General features: G+C 42.1%; 1 protein-coding gene and 1 long non-coding RNA gene across 4 annotated transcripts in view; both read right to left on the bottom strand.

The window, feature by feature from the left end:
* The window catches only part of CDH13 (cadherin 13), a 1,187,225-nt gene that overhangs the window by 957,722 nt on the left and 209,447 nt on the right, over positions 1 to 20,056 (bottom strand). The window lies entirely within an intron of this gene.
* The window catches only part of LOC129493484 (uncharacterized), a 57,076-nt gene continuing 55,918 nt past the window's right edge, over positions 18,899 to 20,056 (bottom strand). Inside the window, exon 3 of the long non-coding RNA XR_008661152.1 lies at positions 18,899 to 19,272. This is a non-coding gene — a long non-coding RNA (uncharacterized lncRNA). The remainder of the gene's footprint in view (positions 19,273 to 20,056) is intronic.

The following is a 20,056-nucleotide window of genomic DNA, read 5'->3' as shown; positions in this document are numbered from 1 at the left end:
GGACCAATTTTCTCACTGATGCCACTCGCCAGCTGAAGCTTGCCAGCTTCCCAGAACCTTAGTAGTGTCAATGAACTTTCTCAAAGAGCAATACATAACATTTTTCATTGTTACAAAACCTCCAACTTTCTCTTCGTTCTTTGAACATACCAAAGACTATCTAATCTGCATAAACGCCCCGAATTGCAAGTCTTTCTTCCCAAATGAAATGCCAAATACAGAGATTCATCTCTACGTTTTTATTTTGACTTCAACACCACAAATCTTCAATTTGTAAAACATACAATATCTGTAAAGTACAAAAAAAAAAGTGAAGCACAAGAAAACAATAAAACAAGGAAAAGCATGGGGCAAAAACCCAAAACTAACCTAAGTCCGAACTCTGGCTGCGTGGTGATTTCTCCGGCTTTTGGCAAATTAATTCAGAGTGAATGGCCTTCACATGCTCTTTGCTAGAGAAACGGTCACTGGGAGGCCTTAATGAGATAACGCAAACAGAATAGACAGAACGCCCCTAAAGATGTCCTCACCCTACTCCCCAAGACCTGTGAATATGCTAGATTACACGGCAAAGGGTAATTAAGGTGGGCAATCAGCTAACATTAAAACAGCATGCTTATCCTGGATTATGTAATCACATAAACCCAACGTAATCACAAGTATCTTTGAAAATGGAAGAAAGGATAATAGAAAGAGATGTAGTGATGAAGGTGAGGGCAGAGTGATATGGTATGAGATGAACTCAGCCCCACATTGCTGACTTTGAAGATGGAGGAAGGGGTCAGGAGCCAAGGAATGTGGGCGGCCTCTAGAAACTGGAGATAGCAGAAAGGGAATTCTCCGCAAGAGACTCCAGAAAGGAATGCATCACGGCCAATACCTTGATTTTAGTTCAGTGAAGCCCATTTTGAACTTCTGACATTAAAAAGTGCACAATAATATGTTTGTTTCAAAATGCCACATTTGTGGTCATTTGTTACAGCAGCCATTGGGAACTAATGCAGTCTACTATAGCCTGGCCCCACAACAGACACTCAGAAGATATGGGTTCCCTTTACTTGGTATTTTAAAATGTAAATATAATTTGGGAAAACCAATGAAGAGGGCAAAACAGAGGAGTTACAAAGAAAGGAATAGGAGAGGGAATTTGAAGGCGAGGTGGGGAAGGAAAGGAGAATAAGGGAAAGTCATGGCTTTGGGATGCTTTGACAAGGCTGTCAGAGTCAGGATGTGGCAATGACTGTCCTAAGTGCTCCTCTCCTCAGCATAAATAAGCATTATCTCTCATTTTTTATTTTATTTTGTTTTATTTTATTTTTTTCCTATTGTTTTAGTAATTGCCTCTTTCAAGTTATGGGACATTTTGATCTGCCATTATGACAGCATCATCAGGTTCATTTTAAAATTGATTTTCTTAGTGAAAATTTAACATTTCTATTATCTGCCAGGCTCTGGCCTAGATACTAGAGATGGAAAAATGAATAAAACCCTTAAACAACTTATTATCTAGAAGGAAAGACAGACACACGGACATATAATAAACTACAACCTATGTGTCTATACGTTGAGAATCAGTTAGAAAGTAGTTCAGAGTAAACATTCCCAAGCTAGACTAACTGGGTCCAAATCTCAGTTTTTCCAGTTAGTTTCTATGTGACCCTGAGCAAGTTACTTAACTTCTCTCTGCCTTAGTTTCCTCATTTGCAAAACACAGCTAATAATTGTGTCTCCTCCCACTGGTTGTAGGAGTCAATGAGTCAAGACAAATTAAATGTTTCAGGACAGAAACTGGCTCACAGTAGGTGTTATGTGCTAGCTATTATTTACACTGATATCTGATATATATTTATTATATAATAAGTATACATTAATATTATAGTTATATTAATAAAGAGGGTATGTATAAAGTATTGTGGAAATAAAGAAGAAGGAACAACACGCTCTTTGGATGAAAATAAGGACTGGGACCACGTCACAGACAAGGACATATTAGAAAGATGATTGAAAGTTTTCATGTGACAACCTCTAAGAACAAAGCTTTCATGCAGAAGTTCGGTCAATGCAAACACCATAGCATGCCTGTTCAAGAAACAGGGAGCCATTTGGCAGAAATAAACTCTGGGTTGTTTTTCAGATTATTTGAAGGTGTTTTGTCTCAAAATAGGACTGATGCATGCCCTCCTTCAGTTTGGATAAAACAGAGCCAAGAACAATTCACTCAATGAAATCACAATTTTTGTCTAAATGGAATTAACTCTTTACTATTAAGATTCCAGGATTAAGCCACTGGGCTCACTTAGAAAACTTAAAAGGAAAAATGCAGTTTTGTAAGAATTTAAGTTACTGCACTGGGAATGCCTGGCTTGCTGGCTGGCCCTTAGGAGAAACCAGACGAAGTGCCTGCTCAGGGTTGGTGGTATTTGCGTCTATTTATGAATTTTTTGTAATTAAATTAGTAATGTCGAATGCCAAATAATACCTGCTTCCCTTAAGTCAAACAAAGGAGCCCCTATATGAGGTACTCTTGGGTGGGCCTTAGTAGCCTCAGGGAGTTCAGTTGAGAAAATAATGAATGCCTACCATGTGCCAGGCACTGGGAACCTTGTCTGGTCTACACCAAGAAACCATGAATCCACAGAGACAAAAGACGGGAATCTTAGTAAATGAATAGGTCTGGAATCTGAGGGTTCAGCCCAATAGAGGATGCTGCTGGTGGCCGCGGCCAATACCTCGGCCAACCTCTGATCTCAGTCACTGTTGCGATGAGTTTCCAAAGAAGTCAGGCTTGCCCCTTAGAGTGCCCTCAGTCTCTTTGCATTCTGCTTTGGCTCTTTCTCCTACACTGCAGGAGCTTGGCTAATGTGAGGAAAAGCAGAGATGGGAAAGGAGGGGGAGTTAATGCTGCTGCGGACAGCCGTCAGCGCATTGGAAATGACAGCTGGCTGAATGCTCCCACCTGCCTTCTTGCACACAGACACATCTGAGAGTCATTCCCTGTGCCTCTCGAGGTCCCTGTGGACTGGCCCCTGGCTGTCTACAGCAGTGAGCTGAAGGATTCCTTAATACATTGGTTCTCTCTCCTTTCCTGCCTTCTCATCCTTCCTTACTCCTGCTTCCTGGATCACCTCCCAAAGAAAATTACCTGCACCTGGTTCTCATCTCAGGCTCTGATTTCAGGAAAATATGCCCCCGTGTATCAATTTCATATTGCTGCTATAACAAAGTTCTCAAATCTGAGGGGCTTAAAAATACTTTATTGGCCGGGCGGGGTGGCTCACACCTGTAATCCCAGCAATTTGGGAGGCTGAGGTAGGTGGATCACAAGGTCAGGAGATCAAGACCATTCTGGCGAATGTGGTGAAATTCCATCTCTACTAAAAATACAAAAAAAAAAATTAGCAGGGTGGCGAGTGCCTGTAGTCCTAGCTACTCAGGCGGCTGAGGCAGGAGAATAGCATGAACCTGGGAGGCGGAGCTCACAGTGAGCCGAGATAGCGCCACTGCACTCCAGTCTGGGTGACAGAGCAAGACTCCATCTCAAAAAAAAAAAAAAAATACTTTGTTATCTTATAGTTTTGTTTTTTTTTTTTCCCCTGAGACACAGTCTCGCCGTGTTGCCCAGGCTGGAGTGCAGTGGCGCGATCTCGGGTCACTGCAAGCTCCGCCTCCCAGGTTCATGGCATTCTCCTGCCTCAGCCTCCCAAGTAGCTGGGACTACAGGCGCCTGCCACCACGCCCGGCTATTTTTTTGTATTTTTAGTAGAGACGGGGTTTCACCACGTTAGCCAGGATGGTCTCAATCTCCTGACCTTGTGATCTGCCCGTCTTGGCCTCCCCAAGTTTTATTACCTTATAGTTCTAAAGTCTGAAGCCACAGGGCTGAACTCCTTCAGGGGAATCTGTTTTCTCCAGCTAAGTCATCCACATCCTTTAGTTCACAGCCTCCTTCTTCTTTCAAGCCAGCAGCATGGCCTCTTCTCATCTGTTTTTCTCTGTGTCTCTTCCTTCATCACACTGTCTTCTGTTTCTAACTCTGGCTCCTCGCGTTTCCCTTCTATAAGCTTGTGATTACATCATGCTCATCTGGGTCATACAGGTAACCTTCACACATTCTGAAAATTAGGATGTGGACTTATTACGGGACCATTACTCAGCCTACCACAGCCCATGAGAAGCTTATAAGAGGGAAGGGAAAGTTCTGTAAGTACAGCTGTAGTCCAAAATATCCACAAGGGAGTCATTCCATGATCACCCACATTCCTGGCAATATTCACCTGTGAAATCAGGAAAGCCTAAACGAAGACCTCACTGATGGTGAATAGTCACATAGCCAGGCCTGGTGTTGTGTCAATTTAACAATTAGACTATGAACTTTTCTTGCCTAGAAATAATTATCAGATCCTACCCGGCCATGCTGTGAAGTGGAACATTTTATTCCAACTGTGCAGCTCTCAACACTTTCTCCTCTGCCAGACATTAGACAAGATGTCAGATTTGTCATCACATGGGAAGGTTTTTATTAATTATCTTTCAGAAGCAAAATCCTTTTTGTAATTTACTTTTTCACACCAGAAAAATTCTTCTATTGAACTAAAATGTCTATCTTCTTAAGCTGTTTTTTTTCTGCTAAAGGTTCTTACTCTGAAAAGTTCTAGAAGAAACAAATCAAGCACAAGCTGGTGTGGAAAGCAAGGAACTGATTATGTTAAGCAGAATGCCACATATTTTCCCCTGTGTCAGAGTACATGAATACGCGTCGTTTCTTTAAAATCTCACTGCCTAGTAGCCAGTTAAGATGTTTCCCCAAATGTTCATATAAACATTTGATCATCCTGAATTAAAAGGAATTTGAACAAATTGCTCATTGAATACCAATTGGACATATTCTGAAGGACTCATGCATCGATGCAAGTAACATCTACTGAGCGTCTACTGTGTGTCAGTGCCAAGACAATATACACAAATTGCCAATATACACAAAAAGGCAAGGTCCCTATCTTCGAGGAACACAGAACATTATAGGAAAGACTGACATGCTGACACCTTCTTTGAAAACACAACTTAAAAAGTTTAAGGGTGGGGTTAGTAATCTAATACAAGGATGCCCAACCCCCAGGCCACGGATGGGTATCCGTCTGCAGCCTTTTAGGAACTGGACCACACAGCAAGAGGTGAGTGGCAGGCCCATGAGTGGAGCTTCGTCTGTATTTATAGCTGCTCCCCAGCACTTGCATTACCACCTGAGCTCCACCTCTGTTAGACCAGCAATAACATTAGAGTCTCATAGGAGCACGGACCGTATCGTGAACCGCACATGTAACGGATCGAGGTTGCATGATCCTTCAGAAAATCTAATGCCTGATGATCTGTCACTGTCTCCCATCACCCTAGATGAGACTGTCTAGTTGCAGGAAAACAAGCTTAGGGCTCCCACTGATTCTACACTCTGGTGAGTTGTATAACTATTTCATTATATATTATAAGGCAATAACAATATAAATAAAGTGTACAATAAATGCAATGTGCTTGAATCATCCCCAAATCCTCCCCCTCCCCCATGTCCCTGATACATAGGAAAATTTTCTTCGATGAAACCAGTCCCTAGTGCCAAAAAGTTGGGGACTTCTGACCTCATAGAAACAGCAAAATAGAGATCAGAATTAACTGAGTCCTCATGGAGGGGTGAGTAAGGTCACTGGAGAAAGCACTGTTCTGGACAACTCCCATTTAGCTGATTTTTGCCTGTGCACTCTTATATTTTTAAACAAAGAGTAGTGCAGTGTGAAGAACTACAAATGAGGATAGACCTTGAACTCCCGAGGACTTGAAATTCAAGGACTACCATCATTTGTAGTCCTTGAACTGTCTCTTTGGTGCAGCTACTGGTTACTACTCAGAAGGACTCAGATGTCTCAAGACTGAGCTACCCTGATGATTAAAAAATTCCTTGTCTTTGATAACAACTTTTTAAAAGGCAAGAATTTTTGAGAAGATAGGAATTAAAAAGTAATTTAATATGCAAGTTTTCTTCTGTTTTATATTCGTAGAGTAGCATGCAAGATAATAACATAATGTCTAGACCAGGCATGGTGGCTCACACCTGTAATCCCTGCACTTTGGGAGGCCAAGGTGAGTGGATCACCTGAGGTCGGGAAAATCGCTTAAACTCAGGAGGCGTAGGTTGCAGTGAGCTGAGAACACCCCACTGTACCCTGGCCAACACAATGAAACCCCGTCTCTACTAAAAATACAAAAATTAGCTGGACATAGTGGTGCGCACCTGTGATCTCAGCTACTTGGGAGGCTAAGGCAGGAAAACTGCTTGAACCCAGGAGGTGGAGGTTGCAGTAAGCTGAAATCACGCCACTGCACTCCAACCTGGGCAACAAGAGCAAAACTCCACCACACACACAAAAAATATATATATGTGTGTGTGTGTGTATACATATATGTGTATATACATGTGTGAGTGTGTGTGTGTGTGTGTATATATATATATATATATAAGTAGAATACAAGGCAGGCTCAGAGTTCAAGGGAGAAATACAGGGAGTGAGGGAATTCTTCTAGCAGTGAGGGGTACCCAAGGGCATCCTAGTGAGTGTTTAATGACCAGCTCCCCAAGAAATAAATGACTTGATTTGTCAGTTTTGACAATGTCCAGGGCATAACTGTTCCCATCATGGCTAATTTCAAGCTACTAATGTGAAATCACTGAAGATGGAGTTGTGAAAAGCTGTGTACAACTGTCTTTCATGGGTTAAGCAGCTCCAGCACGGTAGGTATTCCAGTTCCTGTTTCTAGATCATCTGGATTAAGAACGTTTCTGAATTTTTGTAGGACCTTCATGAACATAAACCATCATACCACTGTGCCACAAAGTACAGCTTTGCTCTTTCCCAGAGTGAAATTTTGTAGTAAGGGACAGGGTTACACTATGTATGAGTTAAAACAGCCTGGAAAACCCTTCCAGTAATGGAACAAAATGGGCCACCATAATTTTCGTTTTATAGTAAGAGAAAATGCAATGAATCCTTAACCATGGCTGTGTGCTATTTAAATAATTGCTTTTGATGTTTTATCTGGAGTCCTAGCTCAAATGATCAGAGATAATCCTGCCTCCTGACATAATTAGGGAGCTGCTGCTTTGCTAAGCTAGAGGATAATCAATTTGACCTTCAAAGTTTGTCTATAGTGCCATAGTACTGTTCAGAACACAGACGTTTCAGCCACACTAGTATCTCCCATGATAGTTAAACACCAGTCACAGGCTTTTCCAAGGGCAAGCAAGCACTAACAGAGAGGCTGCAAAAAATCATGGCCTGCAGGTCCCATGTGGCCACTGTATCTGCTAGATGGCCTTTAGCTTGTAGAGGCTGCCATTCAAATATCAAAAGTTTTCACCAAGCGTCTTTATTTGGGACAGCTCTGAGCTTGGAGTCAAACAGGGCAACACTTCGTGGATGGTAAGGATGACCTCCTGATGGACAGGCCTCATTTCTAGATGCCCATAGGCCATGCATCCCATGTGTCCCCAGCAAGTACCATTTGCCTTCTGTCATCACAGTTGCACTGCTGTTTGCCTTATAGTCAACTAAGAGTGATTTTTGGTTTGTAATTGTGTCTTCATATAGACTTTTCTTATATCCAAGCCTCCTCACTCATTGACACTAACTTTCTGACATTGCCAAGCACTTGAGTTTCCACCCTTCATCTACTAACACTCATAGGAAAAGAGTCTTCCTTGAACAGTTGCAGAGAAGTCATTTGTGTTACAATGAAACTGCCACCACCATTAAAATGTCTCCAATATCTCCTTAAAGCAGCTTCCATATTTACTGTCATCTAGATCCTGGGAACCTGACTTAGCCTGCTCCATTACGCAAGTTGTGTTTTTTTTTTTTTTTTTGAGATGGATTCTCACTCCGTCACCCAGGCTGCAGTGCAGCGGGGTGGTTTCAGCTCACTGCAACCTCCGCCTCCCGAGTTTAAGCAATTCTCCTGCCTCAGCCTCCCAAGTAGCTGGGGTTACAGGCACGTGCCACCATACCTGCCTATTTCTTTCATGTTTTTAGGAGAGACGATGTTTCACCATGTTGGTCAGGCCAGTCTCAAACTCCTGACCTCAAATGATCTGCCAATCTTGGCCTCCCAAAGTGCTGGGATTACAGGTGTGAGCCACCGCACCCGGCCAAGTTATTTTTTTTTTCTTTTCAGAGGATCAGGCGCTCCCTCTTTAGCCCACTTGTTTGAAGGCAGAGACATTTTAGGGCAATAAAGGTGGCTTCATGTTGGTCTCCTCAGACTAAGGACATCGCCTCCCTTGGCTTCACCACAGCATCAAAACATCACCCTCTTCTCTAACCTCCTAAACCTGCTTGCCACTAAAAGCAAAGAAAATCGGTGTACCTGAATACAGATTCAGTCATAAGCCCTCCTATTATCATTATAGCGTTAACTTTCAGTGTGGGGAAGGTGGTCTCCTCTTCTCATCAAGCAAACCTTTGTCAGGTTTTGAACTAAAAAGGAAAAAACCATCTAAGTTGAAATAGTTTGAAGGAACATAACTTTTTCTTCTCATGTCTGTTTGAGTCCAGAATTTCAATTACCTGAAATTTCATGAGTCAGTCCTTTGGATATTTTCAACCCAAGTTGGATTAATGTAATATTTCAAAGTGTCTGCTAATCCTACTGCTCTTTCAAAGTAAGTCTGATTTTTCTTATGGAAAAATAGCGTACCTCTCCTATACTAGAATTTGGAAGAGAAGGGATTATCTTCAAAAATTATGCAGTGTAAAATATGATAAAGTGAAGAGCCTCTACGGTAGGCTGGGGGACTAAACTAGAGTCTCCTTGGCTTGTCAAACATCAGCTAGACTTTGTTGCAAGGGCAAATAAGCTCTAGCAGAGAGGTGCACATGGTGATGGCCACAAACCCCATCTGGCCACTGTATTTATTCATTGGTCAGCAAAGCCGTTATCCAAGTGGGGGGCGCTGAGGGCCAGAATGAAGGTAGTTGGTGCAGCGCCAAGGGAGGATACAGGGCTGGGTTTGAGTTAGGCAGATTAATCGTCCTGATTTACTGGGACTGTCTAGCTTTCAGTTTTAGAGGTCCCATATTCCAGGAAACCCTGCACTACCAGATGTCTTAATCCCAGCAGGAAATTGACAGCACACTCAAATTGAGCTATGTGAGAAGAGATGGATGCAGAAACCAGCAAACGTACAGTCAGAGTCCAGGAGAAGGGGCCCACAGCATAAAGCCACATGCCAGTAATAATGGGGCACCTTTCCCACATCTAAGCCTAGAGGGCCAGGGGAGGAAACAATTTCCAGGCCCAGAATAAATGGCCACATGGAGGGGGCTCCCTGAGAAGAACTGTAACCCCCAATGAAAGGACACAGCAGCCTGCAGAGATTTATTCTCCCCTTTCCCTCTGAGTTCTTGTCCCAGTCCTCCATTGGCTAAACCATTGACTGGCAAATCAAAGCCCATGGGCCACATCTTAGCCTATTGTCAGTTTTTGTAAATAAAGTTTTATTGGAACACGACCATGCACATTGGTTTACCTATTGTGTATGTCCGCTTTCATGCTACAATGGCAGAGTAGAGTAGTGTAGCTGCCCAGAGACTGGATGGCCTGCAAAATCTGAAATATTTATTATCTGGCCCTTTGAGGAAGTTTGCAGAGTTGTGGGCTGAACCCATGGGAAGCCAGAGGGCAGGGACCTTTATATAAGGCCAGAGCAAGGTGAAGTCAGCTAAAGAATAAGCAGCCTGGAGGGGCCAATGAAGTGACCCATCACACTTGTCACCTATGACATCAATCACAGAACGAGAGAAGTACTGGGACAACCTAGGCCAAAAAGGTGAAAGCAGAGGTCCCTACAATGACTTTGAATATAAACAAAACCATCAACTTCTCCAGCAGCCCTCTGTGAACCAGAATTTCTTTGAATTAGGCTCATGCAGAAAAGGCACAATTTTGGAAAGATGAGATTTGGAAAGCCCAGAAGCACTGAGCATCTTCATGATATTACTATTACTTTGGTGAATTTCTCTTTAAGTTCAACATTTTCTAAAAACTTTATTCAACATTCAAAGATAATACTTTAAGTCAATAAACAGGAAGGATGTGGGGGCTTCATTTGTTCTTTGGGACACAGAACAATAAATATAGTAATTCCCAATATCCATGAGGCAAATATTGAACACCTACCACCTGTCCATCCCTATAGTGGACACTAGTGATAACATAGTAAATAGGACGGGCATGTTCTTCTGCCAGAAAAATATATCCTCCTTCTAATGGAGATAACCATGCACAAGAAAAAAAAGGAGTACAAAGGATAACTTTAGAATGGTAATTCCATTAGAGAAATTAGAAACCGGTGATGGGAAAAGGCAAGCATCTGCAATGAAAAGGGTGAGGACTTGGTCATGGAAAACTCAGGGGAAGAGCTTTCAAAACAGAGGCAGCAGCTAGCACCAAGGTAAGGCTTTGGGGCCAGGATCTGCGGGGTGATAGAAGGAATGTCAGGTTGGTTAACAGGTGGTACTGGGGATGAAGCCAGAGAGGTAGTAGGGGCCTTATGACCACTAGTCCTGGGAAGAAAAGAGTTACGAAGCAGATTGCAGACTGCAGTGTTTGAAAGGCCTGCTTGAAAGGTTGGCCCTTGGCTGGCATCTGGGAACTTGGGCTTGGAGAGTATTCCCACCCCCAAAACTGGTAAGAGTGGCTTCAAGCGCCTAATATTTGTATGAACTATTTGGTTTATGCTGAACTCTTGCTTTTCCTCCGGGAGTCAGGAATGTTGCTATGTATCAGGCAGAGGGTGCCTATGTGACCAGCTCGATGAGCTTCCAGTAAAAACTCGGGCACTGAGTCTCCAGTGAGCTTCCCCTGTAGAAAGCATTTCACACACGCTGTCCCCATATGTTGCTTGGGGGAGTTAAGCACATCCTGAGCGACTGCACTGGGAGGGGATTGTGGAAATATTGTAACTATTTCCTCCATACTTCGCTAATAGGCCTTTGCCCTTTGCTGATTTTGCTTTGTATATTTTCACTGTAATAAATCTTAACGATGAGTCCTCCTAGGGGATCAAGGAAACTGGGGGTGGCCTTGGGGACCTCTAGGACCTCCTAGGACTAGGGGATCAAGGAACATGGGAGTGGTCTTGGGGACCTCTGACATAAATGGTGGATCTGAATTTCATTCATTTGTTCTATGCCAGAAACCAGGGGGGAGCACTTTACATGGACTTTTCCCTGTAATCCTCACCACAAGCCTCTGAGGTAGGCAAGCTCTCCCCATCCTCACCACCACTATTTTACAGGTAAAGTAATTAAGATTAAGATAGTTTCAGCTTCTCACGGGAGGTCATCCCGCTGAGCCTGAGGGAAAATCCACGTGGCCTAACTCCCACTTCCCACCATTCACTCTCTGGGCTCACCCACAGTGCCCAAACTTCCTGCAGAAAATACAGGGATGCTTTTGCATATTTGTTTGACTTCCACCTCGATGGGTTGCCCATTTTAAGACTTTAATCTATTTTATCATGAGATGCTCCAGCAAAGCTCATTCAAGCTCCACCTCTTAATCTTGATAGTGAATTTGAGCCTTTGTTATAAGAAAGACTATTAAGATTTGGCAATAAGATTCTTCAAGGGTGATAAATATCCTTTTAAAGGGACTGCATATTCACTGACTGAATAACTCTGTCCTATAAATGAAAGTCACACTTGGAGAATGGAAAGCTGGGTTATGAAAATGCAGATTAGAATGACTACGGGCAGAAATGAATTCGCCTCGTCTTGCCATGAAGAAGTGAGAGTTGGGGTAGAGCCTTTCTAAGTTGAGCCCAGGTGTACCACAGAATGCAGGAAGTCAGCATCAGCGGGCTTATCATGATGGGCTGTGATGTCTGCTGTTTGAAGGCAGGAGTAAAAAATGCCAAGACACTGTCATTTCCGTTATCCCAGAACTTATCTGCGCTCTTCTGAAGATGAAGATCTCTGTAGGCCTAACATCTTTTCTCATCAGTATTCCTCAAAGTGGGATACATACACCCACTTTGGTGTATTATGTAATTTTAGGCAGTATACTGAGATGAACATTGTTAATATTAATAATTATGTCTTGGCCAGGCACAGTGGCTCATGCCTGTAATCCTAGCACTTTGGGAGGCCAAGGCAGGTAGATCACCTGAGGTCAGGAGTTCAAGACCAGCCTGCTCAACATGGTGAAACCCAGTCTCTACTAAAAATACAAAAAAATAACTGGGAGCGGTGGCGGGCACCTGTAATCCCAGCTACTTGGGAAGCTAAGGCAGGAGAATTGCTCGAACCCAGGAGGTGGAGGTTGCAGTGAACCGAGATTGCGCCACTGCACTCGTCTTCGCAACAAGAGTGAAACTCCATCTCAAAAAAACAAAAACAAACAAATAAAATGCAAAATGAAGCATCCTTCACACACAAAGCTCATATTCACACTTAGGGCCCTGAAAAACCACGTGGGAAGAATGCATTTCAAACATTCTACCAGATACACATGACACATGCTGTGAGTGAATCATGCCAAATTCTGACATGCGGGACCTGAGCAATGAGGCTTTGCTACATGGGAGGCCCAAGAGCCTGGAGCTGTTTTCTCCTGGGGGTGTTGGTAGCAGAGACTTCCTGGTGTGATCAAGACATATATTCATTTTATTGTCATAGACTGATGGAGCTGATGAGACTCTGGCCAAGAATTAAATGTCCTTGGTTTGCTGGAGGCAAGCATGCATATGGATTGATCATCACAGCAGGGCAGTTCTGGCTTCCTCCTGTGCATGAGTTGGGACCAGCAAAACTAAGGAAACTTCTGTCTGGAGAACGGGAGCAGGGAGGCCACTGCTCAGGGCAGTGGAGGGACAGAGCATTTCCTCATAAGCTGGGAGCATAGGACTGTATGCACCTACTGCCCCTGGTGTGTAAAATAACCAGCAGCGGAATTGGAAATGATTGAGCAAGGGTAAGGCCAGAAAGAGGAGCATTTTATCAAATCAAGGCCTACAGCAACTGAATTCACTTTCTCCAGGAAGCACATCCCAGGAAATTTGCTGGGTGGGTACAGTATTTGCAGCTTGGAATATGATCCCTCCAGCTAAAATTGGGGTAGCTTTGGAGTTTAAATCCAGGTGCTATGTGACCTTAAAAAGGAAGAAGCCACCAAGATTTATACAGAGCATTCCCTGTGAATGTCAGAAGGAGCATAAATTTGTTCCAGCTCTCTAGAGCTGCCACTGTCCAATGCGGCAGCCACCGGTCACATGTGCCTATTAAACCCCTGAAATGTGGTGAGTCCAAATTAAGAGGTGCTGTTAAGTGCAAAATGCACACTGGATTTTAAAGACATGATATGAAAAAAGAATGTAAAATATTTCATTCGCGATTTCTGTATTACCTACACGTTGCAGTGATACTACTTGAATATATCGGGTTAAAGAAAACACATTACATTTAACGTCACCTGTTTCTTTTTACTTCTTTTAGGAGAGCTGTCACAAAATTTAAAATTATATATGTGGCTCTGATGACTCCACAGCATGCTTTAGCAAACTATTCCTTAAAGAGCCAGCAGTAAATATATTAGGTTTTGTGGGCCAAGAGGCAAAATTAAGGATTTTATGTAGCCATTATATAAGCATTGAAAATGCAACCACTTAAAAATGTAAAAACCATTTTAGCTTGCTAGTTGTCCACACACAAGTGGCAGGCCGGACTTGGCCCTCAGATCAGAGTTTGCAGACCCCTTTCCAGAGCATAATATTGTGCAAAATCTCCAATGAACATCCCCCTGGACCCAGCAAGCTCACTTCTGTGGAGCCAAGTGTGTGAGCAGACAGACATTTATCAGGTGGACAAGGGGGCTGACCACTGTGAAGAAACAGGCTCAGACCCAAAGCTGGTCAGCTGCTAAGACAGAAGGTATAACTCGACCCACAGCGGCTGTGGGCTGTCGGTGACTGCAAACCTTATGTTCTTAATGACTATGCTTCACCAATGGAAGGCACCTCTGTATTTTTTTTCTTTTCCTTTTTTGAGAGGGGGAATCTTTCTTCCGGCTGTATGACTAGGTCAGATAAACCTGATCTCCTCCTTGGCCCTGAGTAGATGCTCTGTGAATAAACAGATAAAGGAAAGAAATGCCTGCGTGTTTAGGGGCCTTCTCATGGTGGTTTTGAAATCTCTCTCTTGCCTCTGTTTCAATACAAATGACCAAGAATTGACTAGAGCTCAGCCATCTAACGCAGGCCCCTGCTTTTCATGCACACGGCACTGACCTTTAAATTCATCTGAAAGATACGTCAGCCTATCTGGTGAGAAGAAATGGATCTCCGAGAGTCCAGTAGTTTGCCTTCAGTGCATCAAGAGTTAATCCTCTCATGTGGAGGGTTATTAATATAAAAAATACAAAGCAATCTTATCCTATCTTTTGAAAGCAGATGAGCTGGCTAGCACTAAATTGAGAAAATTATTATTTATTAAAAATGAGATAGTCACGGGCCAGTTACTAACCTGATTGCATTCAGAGACAATTCCGCACCCACAAGGTAAGTAATACATTTCTCGAGAAAGGTGTTTTGTTCAATACAAAATGCCAGTAGCATTATTATTCATCTGCTCTGGGCTCACATGTCGATCTTTTCACATTATAATCACATCAACCGTGAAGAAACCCTCACCGTAGCCATACAACATTTTCCCTCCCCAGTAGCTGCTGTACTGTGGACTTGCACAGTGCCAGGGCTTCCTTCAACCCCGGTTCTGGCTTAAGGGTCCCCTGAGAATTCTAGACAAGGATGGAATAGATTGAAAACAGATTCCATGAAGTCACTAGGTTGACATTAGGCTATTCCCTGGACAGATAGAAGAACAGAGAGGGAGGGAAGGGAAGCATTTTCCATCTTCATTAACTGCACAAGCAACGGAAAGCCATGGAATCATTAAGGGAGGTCCAGAAGCGATGCATTCAGACCATGCTTTCCAAACTCAGCATTTGACAACATAGTGAGTTCATGGGGATCAGAATCACGCAGCAAGAGGCTGTTGGGTTCCTGGGTTGAGTTTAGACTGTGAAGTCAAGCAAACCTGGCTTTGAATCCCCACGCCACAATTTACTATCTATGCAACTTCCACGGAGGCACTTTCTTTTCCATAAGAGCTGAAGTTGGATACCTCCATGAAAATGTCAGTGAGAATTATTTTGCAGGGTCATTGGAAGGATTAAAGAAGAAGCACATTAATGTCCTTAGCACACAGTAAGGAAGTGCTACATAATTATTCATGGTATGAACACATTTGAAATCAGAAAACCCTGAATATCCGAAACATTTGTTTTTTAGATGAATTAGACAAGGCTCTTGGGAGACGGGTCTGAGTCCACTGGTCTCTCACATTGGCTCTCCTTCTGTCTGCCATCTGGGAATGTTACCATAACACACTGACTCATTTCAGTGTAAAAAGGTATAACTGTAAGATGGGAATTTTGTGGCATATTTTTGCAGCTCACTCACATAACACACATTGCTAATCCATGGCTGCAGTTCTATGATGTAGGCTGGATCCAACATCAGAATCCTCCCAACACAGCCTCTTAAGCATCTGCTGCCAAATAATGGAAGCTGTCATCTGAATCAAAATCTGCCTATATTCCTTGGTGCAGTTAAATTCAGATACTATTTCAGCGGTTGTCACCCAGTAGATGCTCAAGAAGCTCATTATCTTTCTATCCATTTACATTTCAGAATATACAGTTATTTGTACCAGCCTGACTGATCCAGATGCAAAAGCTTACTGTAACATGGCAATGTTACTAAAGCAATTTCATATTGTTGCTATATTTTGTTTTGTTTCACTTTGTGGTGATAATAGTTAAAAAGAATGTTTAAGATTCATCTTTTTCTGCTGGGAATCTTGCACATGATTTATAAATCTAATTATAACTGTGGATAGTGACAGCCTATAACTATGTTTAATAGACTGTATTTTCTTATTTTCATCCAGATTTTTACAACCATGTTGGTAAAGCAACACATTAAGGAGGATGAGAAGGAGGAAGGAGAGGAGGAGGAAGAAGAGATGAAAAGTCACACCTAAGTCATACGTACCTACTTGCTCTAAAACACTGGAAACCATGAAAAAGACAGTGCATTAATTAGGGTTGAAAATCAAGCTTATATATTGCAAAACTTATTTTCTAACTGGTTTCATATTCATAATTAATGGTTAATATTCTGCCATTTATCAAGTATTAAAATAAACAGTGGTTTAATGAGATTTCACTAGGCCACTTGCAAGCACTCAATCAAATCTTATTTTCAATATGTGAAAAATGTCTCCTTGACTCTTAATGCATTTAGGGTCAACAGTAACATCTTCATACATAAAATATTCCATTCTGCTTTTAAAGAAGAGGTAATTATAAGATAAGGGTCACACAGAAGGTCGAGGTTTTGTGTAACTTCAATTCTAATTAATTTATCATATGTGGGACTTTGCTTTGGCTTCCAAGTCTTGATCTTTTATAGCTACCACATTCCATGTGATAATGAGTTTTATTCTTTCAAAAGGTCATCCTTGATATAATTTCACCATTAACAGAGGGAATCTGTGAGCATGGGTTTACCTAGATATGGTTGCTTCCTGGAATGTCATTCCACAAAGTCTTGGGTCTGTTTTGCCCTTAGATGTCATTTAAAAACCAAAGGGGCCAAGTCATTTGAACAAAAGGTGAGAAATTCCATTAATCATTAGGAAGACTGGCTTCACAATCCTGGCCCCATGGAACAATGTGGAGCAGCAGAAATATTTGTATCTGAGAATTGTTTTCTTTCTTCCTCTTCTGTCTCATAAGTGAAATGACCTGGATGTGATTGTTATTTTGTCAGGTATTGATTTGGTCGTTGGTTCTCTTCGGGTAGTGTGGTCCACAGCTGGGGTCCTCACCTCAGCCCCTTTATTGTCAGGAAACCTTTGTGTTGTTGTTGGAGTTGTTTCCTTTGATGCTTCTCATTACTTGAAAGATTTTGGTCTTCCAAGCAAACTGCATTTATTAAGCAATAGTTACGTCATTTCCCAGGATCTCCCAACCCCCAGCACTTAAAAAAAATGAAAGATACATAATTATCAAATAGAAGCTTCTTAGATAATCAACCAAGCTCAATTGTTAGGATTCTGGCTGAAAGCAGAGAAACTTGATACCGACCTAGCTAAGGATAAATGTATGGTTTCAGTCTGGGGTTTCTGAAATGCTAATGATTGGCAAATCACCATCACTGACTGCAAAGAAGCCCCTGGATTAATGCTTCTCAAATGCCACTGTGTACGCAAAGCACCTGGAATCTTGTGAAAATGTAGATTCCTATTCAACAGGTCTGGTGCGGGGCCTAGGTGCTGCATTTCTGACAAGTGCTCAGTTGATGCTGAAGCTGCTTGGTCCATGGACCACAGATTGGGAAGCAGGGCTCTAGAGAATAAAGGAGAGGAAGCAGAGAAGGGGGCTGTAGCTTCAGCTCAGTTTCAGCTCTGCGGAAGATTTGCTAAGCACCCTCTGTATACCAGGCCCATTATAACACCAGATACACTTTTATATAAAATATAGTAATAGGACAGTTTTTCTTCCAATGACTTATTCTATATCTTGTCACATAAAAGTACTGCGCATTTCAGACAAGAGCCAGGCTACGCCCAGGTTGGGATTATCTTCATGGTCACGGTAATATGCATGTAAGACTATTTTTACTGGCCTTCCTTTATGCATAGAACAAGGCATTGGTCTATCTGACAAACGTGTCAATACAGGTATAAAGTGCAAAAAGAAACAGACATAGTCCATGCCATCACAGCATGTCAAGCTGAGAAGACATTGAGCAGGTCGTTATATTAAGATGAGTGTTAGGAAAGAACAGAGCACATCCTTCCATCTTCTAACTGCTCCCACCCCTCACCATTTACAAGCAAACAACATTGTAGATCCTCTTTTTCCTTTCACTGTATCACTCCCCATTTGTTCAAGAAATGGTCATTGTGCCAGGCACTATACCCATTTCATAGTGCGACAACAACACTGTTCACTGCCCATGGGGACCATGATGAATCTCAGGAGAGAAAAGATGCTAAGCTCTGTAATCCCTACTCAAGAGTCAACACCAGGTATGTCATAACAGAGCCTAGCACAGTACCTCTCATAGTACTCGCATTCAAACATATATTTTTGAATGCATAAATGAATGGAGTTATCAATAAGTACCAAGTGTCCTCCCTGTAGTGTGAATCAGAAAAGGTGCAAGATAGTGGCTTTTATTATAAATTTCACATGCGGACAGAATGGGCTATGGATCCCAGCCCTGCCACCATTCAGCTCTCAGAAACTTTGCTCCCTCGTCTGGGGGAAAAAAACGTAGTAACAATAACATTTTTATTGTATGACTGTTGTGGGATTAAATGAGATACATCTATGAAGTTTTTACTCAAGAGCTTGGCAAAGTAAGAAAGTTCAGTAAATAATAATGTTGGTTACTCTAAACATCGTCTTTATTACTATTTTCCTAACAATTGTTGTGGAAGTACCATCTGATATGGTCCTCAAAGGAGGTGAGGCATTTTGACACATGGAAATGATGAGAAAGCTTCAGCAGAGAAAACAAATCTTTAAGAATCAGATTATTGCTTTCACATTCAATAAATATGCCACTGGTTATTTGTGCTTGCCAGGGAATTAGGTGAAGATTAATTAATATTTATAAAGTATTTTGATATCCATGTAATATCTAGTAAGCAATTAGTTCTGTAACGCAAAGCCAAATCCTTTTACATACCAAACAATGTAAAACAAACCGAATACAGCTGTGTAAGAAGGAACGGAATTTCATTAACTCATGTTGCAGGAAATACGAAGCTGGTTGGTTTCCCCCTCCTTCTCTTTCAGTGATCTTCTTGCTGATTTTCTCTATCTTCCGACTGCACTTTTCCACCCTACCCCCTGCAGCCCCAAATCAAATGATTTCCTCTTGGGTAGCCGTGAAAACAGAAATGGGATAAAAGTAAATGCAATACTGGCCCCTCCAGCCTGGAAGGTGTTTCAAGCCCAAGAGTATATAACAGTCAATGGCTTAACAGGGAAGCAGACAGGGCTCCCAAAGTGTGTATTTCCATATCCATCATCCTAGTCAGGCGGTATGAAAGGTTATACGCTCCCTTAATGTGATCCACACGGAGAAGAACCCTGGGGCAGAAGGAGAGGGGATAAAAAGAAAATCAAGTCGAAATAAAAGATGTGGTCCTCGTCGACTTGTGCCTCCTCAGTCTCTCCAGTCTACTCATGTACATATATTGCCAACACAGAATGACTTGACTCATGAAGAAAATGTTCTCCCACCCCGCTCCAACCAGTATCCTTGGACCACCCTTACTTCTGGACAATGTATTGTTTCATATCCATAAAATTCCGTGTCTCCACCTTTTTTCTGAAGCCCATCACTCTAGCCTAAGGTATCCAATCTTGTGTTCACTGTGGAAGTCTCTGGTCTATGAAACTTCACCTAAAAGGTTAGCACAGTTGTCCCTTGGTATCTGTGAGGGACTGGTTCCAGGATTTTTCTCAAATACCAAAATAACCTATGTAAAATGGCATAGTATTCACATATAACCTACACATACCCTCCTGTATACTTTATTTCTAGATTACTTATACTACCTAATACAATGTAAATGCTATGAAAATAGTTGTACTGTATTTTTTATTTGTATTATATTTATTGTATTATTTTTTCCTTTGAATGTGTGTGTGTGTGTGTATATATATATATACACACACACAAACATATACATATACACACACACACAAACATATATTTTTATTTTTATTTTAGACAGACCCTCATTCTGTTGCCCAGGCTGGAGTGCAGTGGTGTGATCTCACTGCAACCTCTGCCTCCTGGGATCAAGCGATTCTCATGCCTCAGCCACCTGAGTAGCTGGGATTAGGTGGGATTACAGGTGCCTGCCAC

Source organism: Symphalangus syndactylus, chromosome 11 (assembly GCF_028878055.3).
Source record: "Symphalangus syndactylus isolate Jambi chromosome 11, NHGRI_mSymSyn1-v2.1_pri, whole genome shotgun sequence".
Classification (NCBI taxonomy): Eukaryota; Metazoa; Chordata; class Mammalia; order Primates; family Hylobatidae; genus Symphalangus; species Symphalangus syndactylus.
This window is presented reverse-complemented; position numbering and strand designations above follow the sequence as displayed.